Source organism: Pseudophryne corroboree, unplaced genomic scaffold, assembly GCF_028390025.1.
Source record: "Pseudophryne corroboree isolate aPseCor3 unplaced genomic scaffold, aPseCor3.hap2 scaffold_503, whole genome shotgun sequence".
Lineage (NCBI taxonomy): Eukaryota > Metazoa > Chordata > Amphibia > Anura > Myobatrachidae > Pseudophryne > Pseudophryne corroboree.
The window spans coordinates 141,897-162,668 of NW_026970108.1; the positions used below are offsets into that span (position 1 = coordinate 141,897).

The following is a 20,772-nucleotide window of genomic DNA, read 5'->3' on the forward strand; positions in this document are numbered from 1 at the left end:
TATGCATGTGACCTGAGCATTGTGTCGCAATAAAGAACACTACAAACACACCATTGTACACTCATTATAATGTGTGGAGTTTGTATATTCTCCCCGTACTTGAGTGGGCTTCCTCCGGGTACTCCAGTTTCCTCCCACAATCCCAAAATATAGTGATAGGTTAATTGGTTCCTAACAAAATTAACCCTTGTGCAAATGTGTGTGTGTACATGTGGTAGGGAATATAGATTGTAAGCTCCACTGGGGTAGGGACTGATGTGAATGGCTGAATATTCTCTGTAAAGCGCTGCGGAATATGTGTGCGCTATATAAATTACTGGTAATAATGTAAGACACATACACCTAGACATCAGGTGAGCGCAGATATCACCACCCCTGAAACTACATAATACTACCATGAGCCTGGACAGCTCATTATATACCGACTGCTCCCAAATTAGGAAACAACTACTCACAGCAGCAAATGGTCGACATGGAAATGGTTAAAACACACATATGGTCAACACAAGGTTTTGGGAATGTTTTCATATTTTTTTTACTTTTTCCATCCTTGTCTATCCATGTCACAAATCATAACCTTTAGTATCCTTGTAGTGAGCAAAGCATTTAATGCAGGTCTGAGCACCAAGCATTGGGGGTCATTCTAAGTTGATCACTCGCTGGCCAATTGTAGCAGCCGTGCAAATGCTATGCCGCCGCCCACTGGGGAGTGTATGTTAGCTTAGCAGAAGTGCGAACGCATGTGCAGCCGAGCTCTGCAAAAACAGTTTGTGCAGTTTCTGAGTAGCTCTAAACCTACTCAGTGCTTGCGATCACTTCAGCCTATTCGTGTCCAGATTTGACATCACACATCCACCCAGCGAATGCCCGGCCACGCCTGCATTTTTTCAGACACGCCTGCGTTTTTCCAAACATTCCCTGAAAACGGTCAGTTGACACTCAGAAACGCCCCCTTCCTGTCAATCTTCTAGCGGGCGCCAGTGTGAAGGAAAACTTTGCTAGAATCTGTGCAAAACCACAAAGGGCTATGTACCCGTACGTCGCGCATGCGCATTGCGGGACATATGCATGCACAGAAATGCAGATTTTAAGCCTGATCGCTGTGCTGCGAACAACGGCAGCTAGCGATCAACTTGGAATGACCCCCTTTATGCAGCTCTGTGTGTTCTCCCCTCCCCCAACAGAATGACAACAATCAGGCACAGTGCACACAGCTCAAGCAAGTCCCATCCCCCACGCTGCCCGATCACAGCAGTGGCAGCTCTGTGTGATAGCAATTACTTTACACAGTCACAGTGCACACAAAATAACTAATATTTTTTAAATGGACGAATGGGAAAGAATTATGCTGCGCTATGTAAGAAACTGTAAATAAATAGTTATGATGCTATATTTCTTAAACTGGAACCAGACTTCAACAGTGATTATGTGGCTGATAGGTACTGTATATCCCAAGTACATAGATGTTCAGTTGTCGCAATGGTGCAGCGATTAAGATCCTGCATGCAGGATAAATCTAGTCAGATCGCCTCTCAGGGCCAGTGTTCACTGGCCCTGACAGATCGCTCAGCACACATCGTTGACACATTGTTGTGCAGCGCTGTGTGCTGAGCAATCTTGCTGAGTGATCTAGCATCGCTCAGATCGCTCAGCACAGTCACCCCATGTGTACTGTGTAGGCCCTTTTATACAGTAGATGCTGTGATGCCCACTCCCTACTCTCCTCTAAGGAATGGCACAGGCTCCCCTCACAGACAAGAGTGCATTTCCTGAGCATTTTACATTATTTGACCAGTTATGAAGGAAGTTGAATCAATTATATTTTTTAATACCATATTTGTTTATTGCAAGGAACAAGAAATGTATAAAAAATCTTTTGATATTGTAGCTGCATAGACTAAAGTTAGAAGCTGAAAACACTTAAATTGGAATTGAATTATTCATTTCAAATCCCAGGCCATCCCCCAGACAGGATATATGCTATCTATACTCTCCAAGGAATCTACTACAAAGGCCTCACACACTGAGATTTTCACACCTACTGTAAACAATTAGGAATTGGACTCTAATGCTATGGCATGATTGCTACTTTCCTGTGTTCAATTGGCCACTCACTGTAGTCTGTAAACAGATCTTTATTAATATGGGGTAATATGCTCTTTATTGTACAGCTCCTTTATGGAGAATGATTTTTAGCTTGTGTTTTGCTGTGTGGCTGCTAACATTACAATAAACTATAGTCAGATGGAGAGAGAAAGTGAGACAGTCATGTGAGAGAGATAAAGTCTAGGAGAAAGAAAATTAGAGGGTGGTAGACAATGAGAGACAGAGTTAGGGGAGTGCAATAGAGTCAGGAGGAGAGAGCGACAAAGTCATGGGACAGAGACACAGAGAGATAGTTTAGGGGAAAGAGATAGAGTCAAGAAGAGAGCAATAGAGTTAGAGGGAGAAAGACAAAGTTTGATAGAGAGACAAAGTGAGAGAGTCATGTGAGATAGATAGTCAGAGGGAGAGAGATAAAGTCTAGGATAAAGAAAATTAGAGGGTGGTAGACACTGAGAGACAGTCAGGGGGTGAGCGATAGAGTCGGGAGGAGTGAGCGACAAATTCAGGGGTCAGAGACACAGAGAGATAGTTAAAGGGAGAGAGATAGAGTCAAGGAGAGAGAGAGTGATGGAGTTAGAGGGAGAGAGACAAAGTTTGACGGAGAGACAAAGTGAGACAGAGTCATGTGAGAGAGATTGTCAGAGGGAGAGAGATAAAGTCTAGGAGAAAGAAAATCAAAGGGTGGGAGACACTGAGAGACAGAGTTAGGGGAAGAGCGAAAGAGTTAGGAGGAGGGAGTGACAAATTCAGGGGACAGAGACATAGAGAGATAGTTAAGGGGAGAGAGATAGAGTCAAGGAGAGAGAGTGATAGAGTAATAGGGAGAGAGACAAAGTTTGATGGAGATAAAGAGTCATATGAGAAATAGTCAGGGAGAGAGAGATAAAGTCTAGAAGAAAGTAAATCAGAGGGTGGGAGACACTGAGAGACAGAGTCTGGGGGAGAGCGATAGAGTCAGGAGGAGATAGCGACAAATTCAGGGGACAGAGACACAGATAGTTAAGGGGAGAGAGATAGAGTAAAGGAGGGAGAGAGATAGAGTAAAGGAGAGAGAGTGATAGAGTTAGAGGGAGAGATATAGTCAGATGGAGAGAGACACTGAGACAGTCATGTGAGAGAGACAGAGTCAGAGGGAAGGCGATAAAGTCTAGGAGAAAGAAAATCAGAGGGTGGGAGACACAGAGACAGAGTTAGGGGGAGAGCGATAGAGTCAGGAGTAGAGAGTGACAAAGTCAGGGGACAGACACAGAGAGAAAATTAAGGGGAGAGAGATAGAGTTAGAGGGAGAGAGAAAGTCAGATGGAGAGAGAAAGTGAAACAGAGTCATGTGAGAGAGATAAAGTCAGGGGAGAGAGATAAAGTCTACTTGAAAGACAAAATCAGAGGTTGGGAGGTACAGAGACAGAGTCAGGGGGAGAGCGATAGAGTCAGGAGGAGAGAGCGACAAAGTAATGGGACAGAGAGACAGTAAAGAGGAGAGAGATAGAGTCAAGGAGAGAGAGAGAGTTAGATGGAGAGAGACAAAGTGAGACAGAGTCATGTGAGAGAGATAAAGTCAGAGGGAGAGAGATAAAGTCTAGGAAAAAGAAAATTAGAAGGTGGTAGACACTGAGAGACAGAGTCAGGGGCAGAGCGATAGAGTCAGGAGGAGAGATCAAAAAAATTCAGGGGACAGAGATAGTTAAAGGGAGAGAGATAGAGTCAAAGAGAGAGAGCGACAGAGTTAGAGGGAGAGAGACAAAGTTTGATGGAGAGACAAAGTGAGATAGTCATGTGAGAGAGATAGTCAGAGGGAGAGAGATAAAGTCTAGGAGAAAGAAAATCAAAGGGTGAGAGACAGAGTCAGGCGGAGAGCGATAAAGTTAGGAGAAGAGAGTGACAAATTCAGGGGACAGAGACATAGAGAGAAAGTTAAGGGGAGAGAGAGAGAGTCAAGGAGAGATAGTGATAGAGTTATAGGGAGAGAGACAAACTTTGATGGAGATAGTCGGGGGGAGAGAGATAAAGTCTAGGAGAAAGAAAATGAGAGGGTGGGAGACACTGAGAGACAGAGTCAGGGGGAGAGCGATAGAGTCAGGAGGAGATAGCAACAAATTCAGGGGACAGAGACACAGAGATAGTGAAGGGGAGAGATAGATTAAAGGAGAGAGAGCGATAGAGTTAGAGGGAGAGAGACAGTCAGATGGCGAGAGACACTGAGACAGTCATGTAAGAGAGAGTCATGGGGAAGGAGATAAAGTCTAGGAGAAAGAAAATCAGAGGGTGGGAGACACAGAGACAGCAGATCGCAAGGAGATTGACAGGAAGAGGGCATTTGTGGGTGGCAACTGAACATTTTCTGGGAGTGTTTGGAAAAACGCAGGCATGTCCAAGCTTTTGCAGGGCAGGTGTCTGACGTCAATTCCGGACACGAACAGCCTAAAGTGATTGCCCCGAATTTACGTCAGACACCCACCCTGCAAATGCATGGACACACCTGCGTTTTACCAAACACTCCCAGAAAACGTTCCGTTGACATCCACAAATGTTTTCTTCCAGTCAATCTCCTTGCAATTGTCTGTGCGAATGGATTCTTCATTAAATCCATTGCTCAGCAACGATCCACTTTGTACCCGTGCAACGCGCCTGCGTATTGCGGTGCACGCGCAGTTATGACCTGATCGCAGCGCAGCGAAAAAACCTAGCGTGCGATCAGGTCTGCATGACCCCCATGGTTTTGCCCATCTGCTAACAAAATTGCGGCTATGGGGGGGGTCATTCTAAGTTGATCGTAGCCCTGCAAAATTTTGCAAGGCTACGATCAGGAACTGAGACATGCATGGGGATGCCCAGCACAGGGCTAGTCCGCCCCGCAGGTCAATTCCGTCCCCCTTTCCCCCGCAGAAGTACAAAAGCATTGCACAGCGGCAATGCTTTTGTACTTCAGGAGTAGCTCCCGGCCAGCGCAGCTTTAGCGTGCTGGCCGGGAGCTAATCATCGCTACACGCCCCGCAGCGGCTGGTCAGCAGCAGCGTTCGGGTCAGAATGACCCCCATGAACCATATGTGCAGGCCAATTTATCCATCATGCACACGGGAATATCAGCTGTAGCAGCTAATTGTGAAGTATTAATATTTTTCCAATACATCTCTCATACTAACTTCCAACATGTACCTGGCTCAATGTTGCCTATATGTTTGAAAAAATCTTTTCCCTTATGATTGATAATGTGCTGATGAAGAGTTCATACAAACTCCACACAGAGATTCGATATGGAAATTATGATACTAACTAAAAGGCACTATTGATACTTGTCATTTTTTGCAATTGTTTGGTGGTTAAGGTGTGAGTAGAGAGAATTTTTGGTATTTCAATACCGCATATATTTCACTGGGATCCGGTCTGAAGATCGGCAGTGTCTGCCATACAAGTGGGTGCTGCATCTGTCTGCCACAAATCGGTCCAGTGCTGAGGCTGTGTTGCCATAATAAGTAACCGGGTGCTCTGTCTGCCATACAAGTGGGTGCTGTGCCTGTCTGCCACAAATCAGTCCAGTGCTTGGGCTGTGCTGCCATAATAAGTAACCGGGTGCTCTGTCTGCCATACAAGTGGGTGCTGTGCCTGTCTGCCACAAATCAGTCCAGTGCTTGGGCTGTGCTCCATAATAAGTCACTGGGTGCTCTGCCTGCCATACAAGTAGGTGAAGAAACATGAGACCCAGGGCCTCATCAGCCATAAGGCTGCAGCCTGGATGGCTGAGTCCTGGGGCTGGGGGGGGGCGCAGCAGCGGCACAATAGATGCTTAGGATCTACCTACTACTGGAAGCTGCAGATTCCATGCAGACAGCATGGAAGACGGCCCTTCTAGGAGACAGATGCCAGGGGTATTACTAGACCAGAGGTTCTCAAACTCGGTCCTCAGGACCCCACACGGTGCATGTTTTGCAGGTAACCCAGCAGGTGCACAGGTGTATTAATTACTCACCGACACATTTTACAAAGTCCACAGGTGGAGCTAATTATTTCACTTGGGATTCTGTGAGGAGACCTGCAAAACATGCACCGTGTGGGGTACTGAGGACCGAGTTTGAGAACCTGTGTACTAGACCATTACCCAGCGCTACCCAGAATGAGCATGTAACCTCCTGGTACTAAGCATGTAACCCCTATGGCAACAAGCATATGTAACCCCTGGCAACGAGCATGTAACCCCTGGCAACGAGCAAGTGACCGGGTCCGACTTCCGGTCATCAGAATCACAGATGCCGGTGGCTTCTCCTCCCACCTCTAGCCACCAACAGCACCGTGGGCAGCAACATGGACATCCATATGTGCAGGGCAATTTATCCATCAGGCACACGGGAGTATCAGCAGCGGCAGCTAATTGTGAAGTATTAATATATCTCCAATACATGTGGGAGTGCCAGTAGTGTCTTCGGTGCAGAGGTGCAGGTGGTGTAATCAGTGCAGGAGTGCTGGCAGTATCCCCAGCGCAGGGGTGCCAGCAGTGTCAGCAGTCAGGGGTGCCGGCAGTGTGGGAGTGCCGGAAGTGTCCTCGGTGCAGAAGTGCTGGCAGTGTCGGCAGTGTAGGAGGTGTCCTCAGTGCAGGAGTGCTGGCAGTATCCCCAGTGCAGTTGTGCCGGCAGTGTCCTCAGTGCAGGAGTGTCGACAGTGTGGGAGTGCCAGAAGTGTCCTCGGTGCAGGGGTGTCGGCAGTGCCGGCAGTATGCTCAGTGCAGGGGTGCCGGTGACTTACTTACCTGCTGCAATGTTTTCAACCTGTTCGGTCCTAGCTCTGACGTCAAACACTCGCCCTGGACACACTTGCGTTTCTCTCACCATGCCTGCGTTTTTCTTACCACTCCCCGAAAACGGCTGCAAACGGTGAGTTGCCCAGGAACGCCCTCCGCCTGTCAATCTTCGTGCGATTGGTGCTGCGATCGCTTTTTTCGGTCCCAGCGTCGTTGCCCTGCGATGGCCATGCGTGCACATAGCAGCCGCCGCACATGCGCAGCACGGACCCGATTGCAGCTGTGCGAACGACGACATGCTGCGATCGAGTCGTAATGACCCCCTAAGTCCAGACCTACTTAGAAAATGCACAACATTTTTTACCATAGCAGGCCTGCACAAGCGATTGCAGCTTTGCTATGGGAAAAAACCAACCCTCATAGGTGGAGATTAGATGATTGCACGGGCTGCAAAAAGCAGCTTCGTGCGATCAACTCGTAATGAGGCCCTTTATTTGGAAATATTTTATCATTGCAAAATCTTATATGTTCTTTTACTCTCTAGCACTAAGGTTTTTCTTAACTTATTATTTAATTTCACTTTAGACTTCATTCACCTCTGTGCTATGAGCAACATATAGTAACATCCCCCAGCCAGGATAAAATCTGTACCCCCCAAGGAGTCTACTTCAAAGGCCTCTCACACTGTGATTTTCACACCTACACAATTAGCAATTACACTCTAAAGTTGGCCATACATCACAACGACCTGATTACAGTGTCTATTTAACAGCAATGTTGGTGGAAAGCTACGTTACGTGATGCACTGGACACCCAGTGGTGAAACTATGAATTGTCATGAATTGTCACAGCACAACATGATGGCCCAACAACAAAAGGAATTCATGTCATGCCAAATTTACTGCCATGGCACTCTTTTCAGAAAGGTAATAGTGGACACATCTGTACATCAGAGAAGGCCAGGTACCCTACACCATAACAGGGGGTATGAAATTTGACTTGTCTACTTAAAGATCACCAAAATCTGATAACAAGGTCAATTACGTCCCTGGGTGGGATTGAACCAACAACCTTTTGGTTAATAGCCGTACACACTAACTGATTGCGCCACAGAGACACTTTGCAAACGTACATACTGACAAAGGCTAATAAGCATTCATCTAAAACGTTTCCTAGAAAAACTTAATAAAGTCAATAATCTGGAGAGTTTTTGTAAGATGTTTCTTCCATCAACCAACGAAGAAACACATTGGTACTTTCCCATGATGAGTGAGTGCTTCAGGATCTCTTGCACTTACATGTGCAGCAGAGTACTGCAATGGAAGCATGCTGGGCCCATAACCCAGAGGTAGGCAGATTGAAACTATCCTCTGCTATATGCATTTTTTTTTTGTTAATTAAAGTAATCCAAAACTGGGATTGATATTTTGTCTCTTTTATTTTTACTTAAAGTACAATAACTTTTACCATTTTAATTTGTTTTAATAGTATATTGACAGTATTGTTTTCTTTCAAAAATCCACTTCATTTTCTTTACCCTATTATTAAAATGGTAATTGACAAAAACAAACTACATTGTCACCAGAAGAGCAATACAAAATGTACAAGTGATATATTAAATTCATCTTTCCAGCTTGAATTTCAATGATGCATTGGGTCAACAATTTTGTGAGAAACATCTTCACCCTTAAATAAAGATTTTCTTAATTCCTTACCTGTGTGCTAATTAGATATCACCTTGTTTTCACATTAAACAGACTTCCACATGAGAAAGCAGCAAGGATGCAGTGGCGTTAATGTTTCCTGGTGTCAACTTGTATTATTTCAGTAGACATTGAAATGAGGATGCATCTTGCTGCCTTTCCAATGAAGCAAGTTTAATTTAGTAATAGGTGAAAAACCATCCTTACAAAGGTGTTAATCAGAGACTTGGCTTTGTGGACACTTTTCAGAGAACAAATTTGTTAGCATAAAAATAAAGCCAGAAAATGAAGAGCTGTTTAATCACTCAATTGGATTTTTCTGCCAGCATATTTTTTTTCTCTGCAACCCACTGCTAAATTGTGCTTCCTAGCTGTTTTTTATAAAATCACTGAATCAAATCTAACTCTGATTACATCAGAGAAGGCCAGGTACCCTACACAATAAGAGGGGGTTTGAAATTTTGACTTGTCTACTTAAATATCACCAAAATCTGATCACAAGGTCAATTACGTCCCTGGGTGGGATTGAACCACCAACCTTTTGGTTAATAGTCGTACACACTAACCGATTGCGCCACAGAGACACTTTGCAAAAAGTACATACTGACAAAGGCTAATAAGCATACATCTAGAACGTTTCCTAGAAAAACATTAAAAAAATCAATAATCTGGAGAGTTTTTGTAAGATGTTTCTTCTATCAACCAACGAAGAAACACATTGGTACTTTTTCATGATGAGTGAGTGCTTCAGGATCTCTTGCACTTACATGTGCAGCAGAGTACAGCAATGGAAGCATGCTGGGCCCATAACCCAGAGGTAGGCAGATTGAAACTATCCTCTGCTATATGCATATTTTTTTTTGTTAATTAAAGTAATCCAAAACTGGGATTGATATTTTGGCTCTTTTATTTTTACTTAAAGTACAATAACTTTTACCATTTTAATTTGTTTTAATAGTATATTGACAGTATTGTTTTCTTTCAAAAATCCACTTCATTTTCTTTACCCTATTATTAAAATGGTAATTGACAAAAACAAACTACATTGTCACCAGAAGAGCAATACAAAATGTACAAGTGATATATTAAAATCATCTTTCCAGCTTGAATTTCAATGATGCATTGGGGCAACGATTTTGTGAGAAACATCTTCACCCTTAAATAAAGATTTTCTTAATTCCTTACCTGTGTGCTAATTAGATATCACCTTGTTTTCACATTAAACAGACTTCCACATGAGAAAGCAGCAAGGATGCAGTGGCGTTAATGTTTCCTGGTGTCAACTTGTATTATTTCAGTAGACATTGAAATGAGGATGCATCTTGCTGCCTTTCCAATGAAGCAAGTTTAATTTAGTAATAGGTGAAAAACCATCCTTACAAAGGTGTTAATCAGAGACTTTGCTTTGTGGACACTTTTCAGAGAACAAATTTGTTAGCATAAAAATAAAGCCAGAAAATGAAGAGCTGTTTAATCACTCAATTGGATTTTTCTGCCAGCATATTTCTTTTTCTCTGCAACCCACTGCTAAATTGTGCTTCCTAGCTGTTTTTATAAAATCACTGAATCAAATCTAACTCTGATTACATCAGAGAAGGCCAGGTACCCTACACCATAACAGGGGGTTTGAAATTTTAACTTGTCTACTTAAAGATCACCAAAATCTGATAACAAGATCAATTACATCCCTGGGTGGGATTGAACCACCAACCTTTTAATTAATAGCCGTGCACACTAACTGATTGCGCCACAGAGACACTTTGCGAAAGGGCATACTGACAAAGGCTAATAAGCATTCATCTAAAACGTTTCCTAGAAAAACTTTAAAAAGTCAATAATCTGGAGAGTTTTTGTAAGATGTTTCTTCCATCAACCAACGAAGAAACACATTGGTACTTTCCCATGATGAGTGAGTGCTACAGGATCTCTTGCACTTACATGTGCAGCAGAGTACAGCAATGGAAGCATGCTGGGCTCATAACCCAGAGGTAGGCAGATTGAAACTATCCTCTGCTGACTGCTTTTTTTTTTTAATTAAAGTAATCCAAAACTGAGATTGATATTTTGGCTCTTTTATTTTTACTTAAAGTACAATAACTTTTACCATTTTAATTTGTTTTAATAGTATATTGACTGTATTGTTTTCTTTCAAAAATCCACTTAATTTTCTTTACCCTATTATTAAAATGGTAATTGACAAAAACAAACTACATTGTCACCAGAAGAGCAATACAAAATGTACAAGTGATATATTAAAATCATCTTTCCAGCTTGAATTTCAATGATGCATTGGGGCAACGATTTTGTGAGAAACATCTTCACCCTTAAATAAAGATTTTCTTAATTCCTTACCTGTGTGCTAATTAGATATCACCTTGTTTTCGCATTAAACAGACTTCCACATGAGAAAGCAGCAAGGATGCAGTGGCGTTAATGTTTCCAGGTGTCAACTTGTATTATTTCAGTAGACATTGAAATGAGGATGCATCTTGCTGCCTTTCCAATGAAGCAAGTTTAATTTAGTAATAGGTGAAAAACCATCCCTACAAAGGTGTTAATCAGAGACTTGGCTTTGTGGACACTTTTCAGAGAACAAATTTGTTAGCATAAAAATAAACCGGAAAATGAAGAGCTGTTTAATCACTCAATTGGATTTTTTTGCCAGCATATTTTTTTTCTCTGTAACCCACTGCTAAATTGTGCTTCCTAGCTGTTTTTTATAAAATCACTGAATCAAATCTAACTCTGATAACATCAGAGAAGGCCAGGTACCCTACACAATAAAAGGGGGTTTGAAATTTTGACTTGTCTACTTAAATATCACCAAAATCTGATCACAAGGTCAATTACGTCCCTGGGTGGGATTGAACCACCAACCTTTTGGTTAATAGCTTTACACACTAACCAATTGCGCCACAGAGACACTTTGCAAAAGTACATACTGACAAAGGCTAATAAGCATTCATCTAGAACGTTTCCTAGAAAAACTTTAAAAAGTCAATAATCTGGAGAGTTTTTGTAAGATGTTTCTTCCATCAACCAATGAAGAAACACATTGGTACTTTCCCATGATGAGTGAGTGCTTCAGGATCTCTTGCACTTACATGTGCAGCAGAGTACTGCAATGGAAGCATGCTGGGCCCATAACCCAGAGGTAGGCAGATTGAAACTATCCTTTGCTATATGCATTTTTTTTTGTTAATTAAAGTAATCCAAAACTGGAATTGATATTTTTGCTCTTTTATTTTTACTTAAAGTACAATAACTTTTACCATTTTAATTTGTTTTGATAGTATATTGACAGTATTGTTTTCTTTCAAAAATCCACTTAATTTTCTTTACCCTATTATTAAAATGGTAATTGACAAAAACAAACTACATTGTCACCAGAAGAGCAATACAAAATGTACAAGTGATATATTAAAATCATCTTTCCAGCTTGAATTTCAATGATGCATTGGGGCAACGATTTTGTGAGAAACATCTTCACCCTTAAATAAAGATTTTCTTAATTCCTTACCTGTGTGCTAATTAGATATCACCTTGTTTTCACATTAAACAGACTTCCACATGAGAAAGCAGCAAGGATGCAGTGGCGTTAATGTTTCCTGGTGTCAACCTGTATTATTTCAGTAGACATTGAAATGAGGATGCATCTTGTTGCCTTTCCAATGAAGCAAGTTTAATTTAGTAATAGGTGAAAAACCATCCCTACAAAGGTGTTAATCAGAGACTTGGCTTTGTGGACACATTTCAGAGAACAAATTTGTTAGCATAAAAATAAAGCCAGAAAATGAAGAGCTGTTTAATCACTCAATTGTATTTTTTTGCCAGCATATTTTTTTTATCTGCAACCCACTGCTAAATTGTGCTTCCTAGCTGTTTTTTATAAAATCACTGAATCAAATCTAACTCTGATTACATCAGAGAAGGCCAGGTACCCTACACAATAAGAGGGGGTTTGAAATTTTGACTTGTCTACTTAAATATCACCAAAATCTTATCACAAGGTCAATTACATTCCTGGGTGGGATTGAACCACCAACCTTTTGGTTAATAGCCTTACACACTAACCAATTGCACCACAGAGACACTTTGCACAAGTACATACTGACAAAGGCTAATAAGCATTCATCTAGAACGTTTCCTAGAAAAACTTTAAAAAGGTAATAATCTGGAGAGTTTTTGTAAGATGTTTCTTCCATCAACCAACGAAGAAACACATTGGTACTTTCCCATGATGAGTGAGTGCTTCAGGATCTCATGCACTTACATGTGCAGCAGAGTACAGCAATGGAAGCATGCTGAGCCCATAACCCAGAGGTAGGCAGATTGAAACTATCCTCTGCTATATGCATTTTTTTTTGTTAATTAAAGTAATCCAAAACTGGGATTGATATTTTGCCTCTTTTATTTTTACTTAAAGTACAATAACTTTTACCAATTAATTTGTTTTAATAGTATATTGACAGTATTGTTTTCTTTCAAAAATCCACTTAATTTTCTTTACCCTATTATTAAAATGGTAATTGACAAAAACAAACTACATTGTCACCAGAAGAGCAATACAAAATGTACAAGTGATATATTAAAATCATCTTTCCAGCTTGAATTTCAATGATGCATTGGGGCAACGATTTTGTGAGAAACATCTTCACCCTTAAATAAAGATTTTCTTAATTCCTTACCTGTGTGCTAATTACATATCACCTTGTTTTCACATTAAACAGACTTCCACATGAGAAAGCAGCAAGGATGCAGTGGCGTTAATGTTTCCTGGTGTCAACCTGTATTATTTCAGTAGACATTGAAATGAGGATGCATCTTGCTGCCTTTCCAATGAAGCAAGTTTAATTTAGTAATAGGTGAAAAACCATCCTTACAAAGGTGTTAATCAGAGACTTGGCTTTGTGGACACTTTTCAGAGAACAAATTTGTTAGCATAAAAATAAAGCCAGAAAATGAAGAGCTGTTTAATCACTCAATTGGATTTTTCTGCCAGCATATTTTTTTTCTCTGCAACCTACTGCTAAATTGTGCTTCCTAGCTGTTTTTATAAAATCACTGAATCAAATCTAACTCTGATTACATCAGGGAAGGCCAGGTACCCACACCATAACAAGGGGTTTGAAATTTTGACTTGTCTACTTAAATATCACCAAAATCTGATCACAAGGTAAATTACATCCCTGGGTGGGATTGAACCACCAACCTTTTGGTTAATAGCCGAACACACTAACTGATTGCGCCACAGAGACACTTTGCAAAAAGTTCATACTGACAAAGGCTAATAAGCATTCATCTAGAACGTTTCCTAGAAAAACTTTAAAAAGTCAATAATCTGGAGAGTTTTTGTAAGATGTTTCTTCCATCAACCAACGAAGAAACACATTGGTACTTTCCCATGATGAGTGAGTGCTTCAGGATCTCTTGCACTTACATGTGCAGCAGAGTACTGCAATGGAAGCATGCTGGGCCGATAACCCAGAGGTAGGCAGATTGAAACTATCCTCTGCTATATGCATTTTTTTTTAATTAAAGTAATCCAAAATTGGGATTGATATTTTAGCTCTTTTATTTTTACTTAAAGTACAATAACTTTTACCATTTTAATTTGTTTAATAGTATATTGACAGTATTGTTTTCTTTCAAAAATCCACTTAATTTTCTTTACCCTATTATTAAAATGGTAATTGACAAAAACAAACTACATTGTCACCAGAAGAGCAATACAAAATGTACAAGTGATATATTAAAATCATCTTTCCAGCTTGAATTTCAATGATGCATTGGGGCAACGATTTTGTGAGAAACATCTTCACCCTTAAATAAAGATTTTCTTAATTCCTTACCTGTGTGCTAATTACATATCACCTTGTTTTCACATTAAACAGACTTCCACATGAGAAAGCAGCAAGGATGCAGTGGCGTTAATGTTTCCTGGTGTCAACCTGTATTATTTCAGTAGATATTGAAATGACGATGCATCTTGCTGCCTTTCCAATAAAGCAAGTTTAATTTAGTAATAGGTGAAAAACCATCCCTACAAAGGTGTTAATCAGATACTTGGCTTTGTGGACACTTTTCAGAGAACAAATTTGTTAGCATAAAAATAAAGCCAGAAAATGAAGAGCTGTTTAATCACTCAATTGGATTTTTTTGCCAGCATTTTTCTTTTTCTCTGCAACCCACTGCTAAATTGTGCTTCCTAGCTATTTTTTTTATAAAATCACTTAATCAAATCTAACTCTGATTACATCAGAGAAGGCCAGGTACCCTACACCACAAGAGGGGGTTTGAAATTTTGACTTGTCTACTTAAAGATCACCAAAATCTGATAACAAGGTAAATTACGTCCCTGGGTGGGATTGAACCACCAACCTTTTGGATAATAACCGAACACGCTAACTGATTGCGCCACAGTGACACTTTGCAAACGCACATTCTGACAAACGCTAATAAGCATTCATCTAGAACGTTTCCTAGAAAAACTTTAAAAAGTCAATAATCTGGAGAGTTTTTGTAAGATGTTTCTTCCATCAATCAACGAAGAACATTCAAGCTGATTTCTTGCAGCAGCTGGGCACTGTAACAGCTCCAGAGCTGCTCTGTAAGGCAACTAAAAGGGTGTGGGCCCTGCAGCACTACCTGTAGTTCGCATTGTGCGTTGGAAGGCACAAAGTAAGCAGACGGGAGAAGTCAGGATAGTGCGCAAGGGCATAGAAGGGAGCGGCTCAAGAAAAGAGAAGTGGAAACAGACAGCAAACTAGGCTGGAGAGAGACCTGAGACAAAGAGATCTGAATTATATGAGAGCCGACCAGGGGAAACACAAATTATGCAGTCAAGTTTCCCACATTTGGGGAAATCAAAGGGGCAGCACACCCAGAGTGCAATGGGTGAGCCTTGCCCTGGGAGAAGCACCTACATGATCATAGTATCTCACCTGGCAGGTAAGTAGGAGTTGGGCTAGAGCTGGGGAGGGTCGCTGCTCGGGCACCCCCCTGTCAAGTGGAGGAGATCCAACTGAGGCAGCACAAGGGAACTCTCGAAAGAAGAACAAGGCTAGAGGAAGATCTGAGACAAAGAAATCTGACTTTTACCAGAGCTGACCAGAGGAAAGCACAAACACAGTCCCCCACTACCACAAATAATGCAGTCGAGTTTCCCACATTTGGGGAAATCACAGGGGTCATCATACCCAGAATGCAATGAATGAACCTCACCCTGGGAGAACAATCTTCATGACCATGATATCTCCTATGCAAAATAAGTATGATTTGGGATAGGGCTGGGGAGTGCCGCTGCTCAGGCACATCTCTGTCAAGTAAAGGCGATTCAACTGAGGCAGCACAAGGGAACTCTCATCTGGGGACAACAACTGCAGGGAGAACACATATTTTCAGATGAACATGGGAGGGCAGAAGGCTGCCTAATACTGAAGCACCCCCAAACAACAAACCAAATGCAACAACTAGTGCAAGCATTCCTGGGGGAAGGCCTGCAGCAGATGGATTTGCATATGGTGATGTCATCCAAGCAGTGGGTCAAAGTTGGCTTCAACCCTCGTCTGCATATGAAAAGAGAAAAGGGGCGTGCAGGGCATGGCGGCCTTTTGCGGCGCTTGGGTGACCCTTAGTTCGCATTAAACACCCCCACCCTCCTTCGGTGTGGGGCTCATGTTGGCAATGCCCCAGCCCCTGAAGCATTCAAGCTGATTTCTTGCAGCAGCTGGGTACTGTAACAGCTCCAGAGCTGCTCTGTGAGGCAAGTAAAAGGGTGTGGGCCCTGCAGCACTACCTGTAGTTTGCATTGTGTGTTGGAAGGCACAAAGTAAGCAGACGGGAGAAGTCAGGATAGTGCGCAAGGGCATAGAAGGGAGCGGCTCAAGAAAAGAGAAGTGGAAACAGACAGCAAACTAGGCTGGAGAGAGACCTGAGACAAAGAGATCTGAATTATACGAGAGACGACCAGGGGAAACACAAATTATGCAGTCAAGTTTCCCACATTTGGGGAAATCACAGGGGCAGCACACCCAGAGTGCAATGGGTGAGCCTTGCCCTGGGAGAAGCACCTACATGATCATAGTATCTCACCTGGCAGGTAAGTAGGAGTTGGGCTAGAGCTGGGGAGGGTCGCTGCTCGGGTACCCCCCTGTCAAGTGAAGGAGATCCAACTGAGGCAGCACAAGGGAACTCTCGAAAGAGGAACAAGGCTAGAGGAAGATCTGAGACAAAGAAATCTGATTTTTACCAGAGTTGACCAGAAGAAAGCACAAACACAGTCCCCCACTACCACAAATAATGCAGTCGAGTTTCCCACATTTGGGGAAATCACAGGGGTCAGCATACCCAGAATGCAATGAATGAACCTCACCCTGGGAGAACAATCTTCATGACCATGGTATCTCCTATGCAAAATAAGTATGATTTGGGATAGGGCTGGGGAGGGCCGCTGCTCAGGCACATCTCTGTCAAGTAAAGGAGATTCAACTGAGGCAGCACAAGGGAACTCTCATCTGGGGACACCAACTGCAGGGAGAACACATATTTTCAGATGAACATGGGAGGGCAGAAGGCTGCCTAATACTGAAGCACCCCCAAACAACAAACCAAATGCAACAACTAGTGCAAGCATTCCTGGGGGAAGGCCTGCAGCAGATGGATTTGCATATGGTGATGTCATCCAAGCAGTGGGTCAAAGTTGGCTTCAACCCTCGTCTGCATATGAAAAGAAAAAAGGGATGTGCAGGGCATGGTGTCCTTTTGTGGCGCTTGGATGACCCCTCCTTCGGTGTGGGGCTCATGTTGGCTATGCCCCAGCCCCTGAAGCATTCAAGATGACTTCTTGCAGCAGCTGGGCACTGTAACAGCTCCAGAGCTGTTCTGTAAAGCATGTAAAAGGGTGTGGGCCCTGCAGCACTACCTGTAGTATGCATTGTGCGTTGGAAGGCACAAAGTAAGCAGACGGGAGAGGTCAGGATAGTGCGCAAGGGCATAGAAGGGAGCGGCTCAAGAAAAGAGAAGTGGAAACAGACAGCAAACTAGGCTGGAGAAAGACCTGAGACAAAGAGATCTGAATTATACGAGAGCCGACCAGAGGAAACACAAATTATGCAGTCAAGTTTCCCACATTTGGGGAAATCGCAGGAGCAGCACACCCAGAGTGCAATGGGTGAGCCTTGCCCTGGGAGAAGCACCTTCCTGATCATAGTATCTCACCTGGCAGGTAAGTAGGAGTTGGGCTAGAGCTGGGGAGGGTCGCTGCTCGGGCACCCCCCTGTCAAGTGGAGGAGATCCAACTGAGGCAGCACAAGGGAACTCTCGAAAGAAGAACAAGGCTAGAGGAAGATCTGAGACAAAGAAATCTGACTTTTACCAGAGCTGACCAGAGGAAAGCACAAACACAGTCCCCCACTACCACAAATAATGCAGTCGAGTTTCCCACATTTGGGGAAATCACAGGGGTCATCATACCCAGAATGCAATGAATGAACCTCACCCTGGGAGAACAATCTTCATGACCATGATATCTCCTATGCAAAATAAGTATGATTTGGGATAGGGCTGGGGAGTGCCGCTGCTCAGGCACATCTCTGTCAAGTAAAGGCGATTCAACTGAGGCAGCACAAGGGAACTCTCATCTGGGGACAACAACTGCAGGGAGAACACATATTTTCAGATGAACATGGGAGGGCAGAAGGCTGCCTAATACTGAAGCACCCCCAAACAACAAACCAAATGCAACAACTAGTGCAAGCATTCCTGGGGGAAGGCCTGCAGCAGATGGATTTGCATATGGTGATGTCATCCAAGCAGTGGGTCAAAGTTGGCTTCAACCCTCGTCTGCATATGAAAAGAGAAAAGGGGCATGCAGGGCATGGCGGCCTTTTGCGGCGCTTGGGTGACCCTTAGTTCGCATTAAACACCCCCACCCTCCTTCGGTGTGGGGCTCATGTTGGCAATGCCCCAGCCCCTGAAGCATTCAAGCTGATTTCTTGCAGCAGCTGGGTACTGTAACAGCTCCAGAGCTGCTCTGTGAGGCAAGTAAAAGGGTGTGGGCCCTGCAGCACTACCTGTAGTTTGCATTGTGTGTTGGAAGGCACAAAGTAAGCAGACGGGAGAAGTCAGGATAGTGCGCAAGGGCATAGAAGGGAGCGGCTCAAGAAAAGAGAAGTGGAAACAGACAGCAAACTAGGCTGGAGAGAGACCTGAGACAAAGAGATCTGAATTATACGAGAGACGACCAGGGGAAACACAAATTATGCAGTCAAGTTTCCCACATTTGGGGAAATCACAGGGGCAGCACACCCAGAGTGCAATGGGTGAGCCTTGCCCTGGGAGAAGCACCTACATGATCATAGTATCTCACCTGGCAGGTAAGTAGGAGTTGGGCTAGAGCTGGGGAGGGTCGCTGCTCGGGTACCCCCCTGTCAAGTGAAGGAGATCCAACTGAGGCAGCACAAGGGAACTCTCGAAAGAGGAACAAGGCTAGAGGAAGATCTGAGACAAAGAAATCTGATTTTTACCAGAGTTGACCAGAAGAAAGCACAAACACAGTCCCCCACTACCACAAATAATGCAGTCGAGTTTCCCACATTTGGGGAAATCACAGGGGTCAGCATACCCAGAATGCAATGAATGAACCTCACCCTGGGAGAACAATCTTCATGACCATGGTATCTCCTATGCAAAATAAGTATGATTTGGGATAGGGCTGGGGAGGGCCGCTGCTCAGGCACATCTCTGTCAAGTAAAGGAGATTCAACTGAGGCAGCACAAGGGAACTCTCATCTGGGGACAACAACTGCAGGGAGAACACATATTTTCAGATGAACATGGGAGGGCAGAAGGCTGCCTAATACTGAAGCACCCCCAAACAACAAACCAAATGCAACAACTAGTGCAAGCATTCCTGGGGGAAGGCCTGCAGCAGATGGATTTGCATATGGTGATGTCATCCAAGCAGTGGGTCAAAGTTGGCTTCAACCCTCGTCTGCATATGAAAAGAAAAAAGGGATGTGCAGGGCATGGTGTCCTTTTGTGGCGCTTGGATGACCCCTCCTTCGGTGTGGGGCTCATGTTGGCTATGCCCCAGCCCCTGAAGCATTCAAGATGATTTCTTGCAGCAGCTGGGCACTGTAACAGCTCCAGAGCTGTTCTGTAAAGCATGTAAAAGGGTGTGGGCCCTGCAGCACTACCTGTAGTATGCATTGTGCGTTGGAAGGCACAAAGTAAGCAGACGGGAGAGGTCAGGATAGTGCGCAAGGGCATAGAAGGGAGCGGCTCAAGAAAAGAGAAGTGGAAACAGACAGCAAACTAGGCTGGAGAAAGACCTGAGACAAAGAGATCTGAATTATACGAGAGCCGACCAGAGGAAACACAAATTATGCAGTCAAGTTTCCCACATTTGGGGAAATCGCAGGAGCAGCACACCCAGAGTGCAATGGGTGAGCCTTGCCCTGGGAGAAGCACCTTCCTGATCATAGTATCTCACCTGGCAGGTAAGTAGGAGTTGGGCTAGAGCTGGGGAGGGTCGCTGCTCGGGCACCCCCCTGTCAAGTGGAGGAGATCCAACTGAGGCAGCACAAGGGAACTCTCGAAAGAAGAACAAGGCTAGAGGAAGATCTGAGACAAAGAAATCTGACTTTTACCAGAGCTGACCAGAGGAAAGCACAAACACAGTCCCCCACTACCACAAATAATGCAGTCGAGTTTCCCACATTTGGGGAAATCACAGGGGTCATCATACCCAGAATGCAATGAATGAACCTCACCCTGGGAGAACAATCTTCATGACCATGATATCTCCTATGCAAAATAAGTATGATTTGGGATAGGGCTGGGGAGTGCCGCTGCTCAGGCACATCTCTGTCAAGTAAAGGCGATTCAACTGAGGCAGCACAAGGGAACTCTCATCTGGGGACAACAACTGCAGGGAGAACACATATTTTCAGATGAACATGGGAGGGCAGAAGGCTGCCTAATACTGAAGCACCCCCAAACAACAAACCAAATGCAACAACTAGTGCAAGCATTCCTGGGGGAAGGCCTGCAGCAGATGGATTTGCATATGGTGATGTCATCCAAGCAGTGGGTCAAAGTTGGCTTCAACCCTCGTCTGCATATGAAAAGAGAAAAGGGGCATGCAGGGCATGGCGGCCTTTTGCGGCGCTTGGGTGACCTTTAGTTCGCATTAAACACCCCCACCCTCCTTCGGTGTGGGGCTCATGTTGG

General features: G+C 43.6%; 9 non-coding genes and 1 pseudogene across 9 annotated transcripts; all 10 read right to left on the bottom strand.

The window, feature by feature from the left end:
* Positions 1-15,355: 15,355 nt before the first annotated feature.
* Positions 15,356-15,497, bottom strand: LOC135030620 (U1 spliceosomal RNA; annotated as a pseudogene).
* A 152-nt stretch (positions 15,498-15,649) lies between these two features.
* On the bottom strand, positions 15,650-15,813 carry LOC135030659 (U1 spliceosomal RNA). Its single transcript, XR_010226617.1, has one exon. It is a non-coding gene; the product is annotated as a U1 spliceosomal RNA (small nuclear RNA).
* Positions 15,814-16,484: 671 nt separating this feature from the next.
* On the bottom strand, positions 16,485-16,647 carry LOC135030611 (U1 spliceosomal RNA). The gene has a single exon (XR_010226576.1). It is a non-coding gene; the product is annotated as a U1 spliceosomal RNA (small nuclear RNA).
* Positions 16,648-16,799: 152 nt separating this feature from the next.
* Positions 16,800-16,963, bottom strand: LOC135030647 (U1 spliceosomal RNA). Its single transcript, XR_010226606.1, has one exon. It is a non-coding gene; the product is annotated as a U1 spliceosomal RNA (small nuclear RNA).
* Positions 16,964-17,609: 646 nt separating this feature from the next.
* On the bottom strand, positions 17,610-17,772 carry LOC135030579 (U1 spliceosomal RNA). The gene has a single exon (XR_010226548.1). It is a non-coding gene; the product is annotated as a U1 spliceosomal RNA (small nuclear RNA).
* Positions 17,773-17,924: 152 nt separating this feature from the next.
* On the bottom strand, positions 17,925-18,088 carry LOC135030660 (U1 spliceosomal RNA). The gene has a single exon (XR_010226618.1). It is a non-coding gene; the product is annotated as a U1 spliceosomal RNA (small nuclear RNA).
* A 671-nt stretch (positions 18,089-18,759) lies between these two features.
* On the bottom strand, positions 18,760-18,922 carry LOC135030612 (U1 spliceosomal RNA). The gene has a single exon (XR_010226577.1). It is a non-coding gene; the product is annotated as a U1 spliceosomal RNA (small nuclear RNA).
* A 152-nt stretch (positions 18,923-19,074) lies between these two features.
* Positions 19,075-19,238, bottom strand: LOC135030648 (U1 spliceosomal RNA). Its single transcript, XR_010226607.1, has one exon. It is a non-coding gene; the product is annotated as a U1 spliceosomal RNA (small nuclear RNA).
* Positions 19,239-19,884: 646 nt separating this feature from the next.
* LOC135030580 (U1 spliceosomal RNA) lies at positions 19,885-20,047 on the bottom strand. Its single transcript, XR_010226549.1, has one exon. It is a non-coding gene; the product is annotated as a U1 spliceosomal RNA (small nuclear RNA).
* Positions 20,048-20,199: 152 nt separating this feature from the next.
* LOC135030661 (U1 spliceosomal RNA) lies at positions 20,200-20,363 on the bottom strand. The gene has a single exon (XR_010226619.1). It is a non-coding gene; the product is annotated as a U1 spliceosomal RNA (small nuclear RNA).
* Between the last annotated feature and the right edge of the window lie 409 nt (positions 20,364-20,772).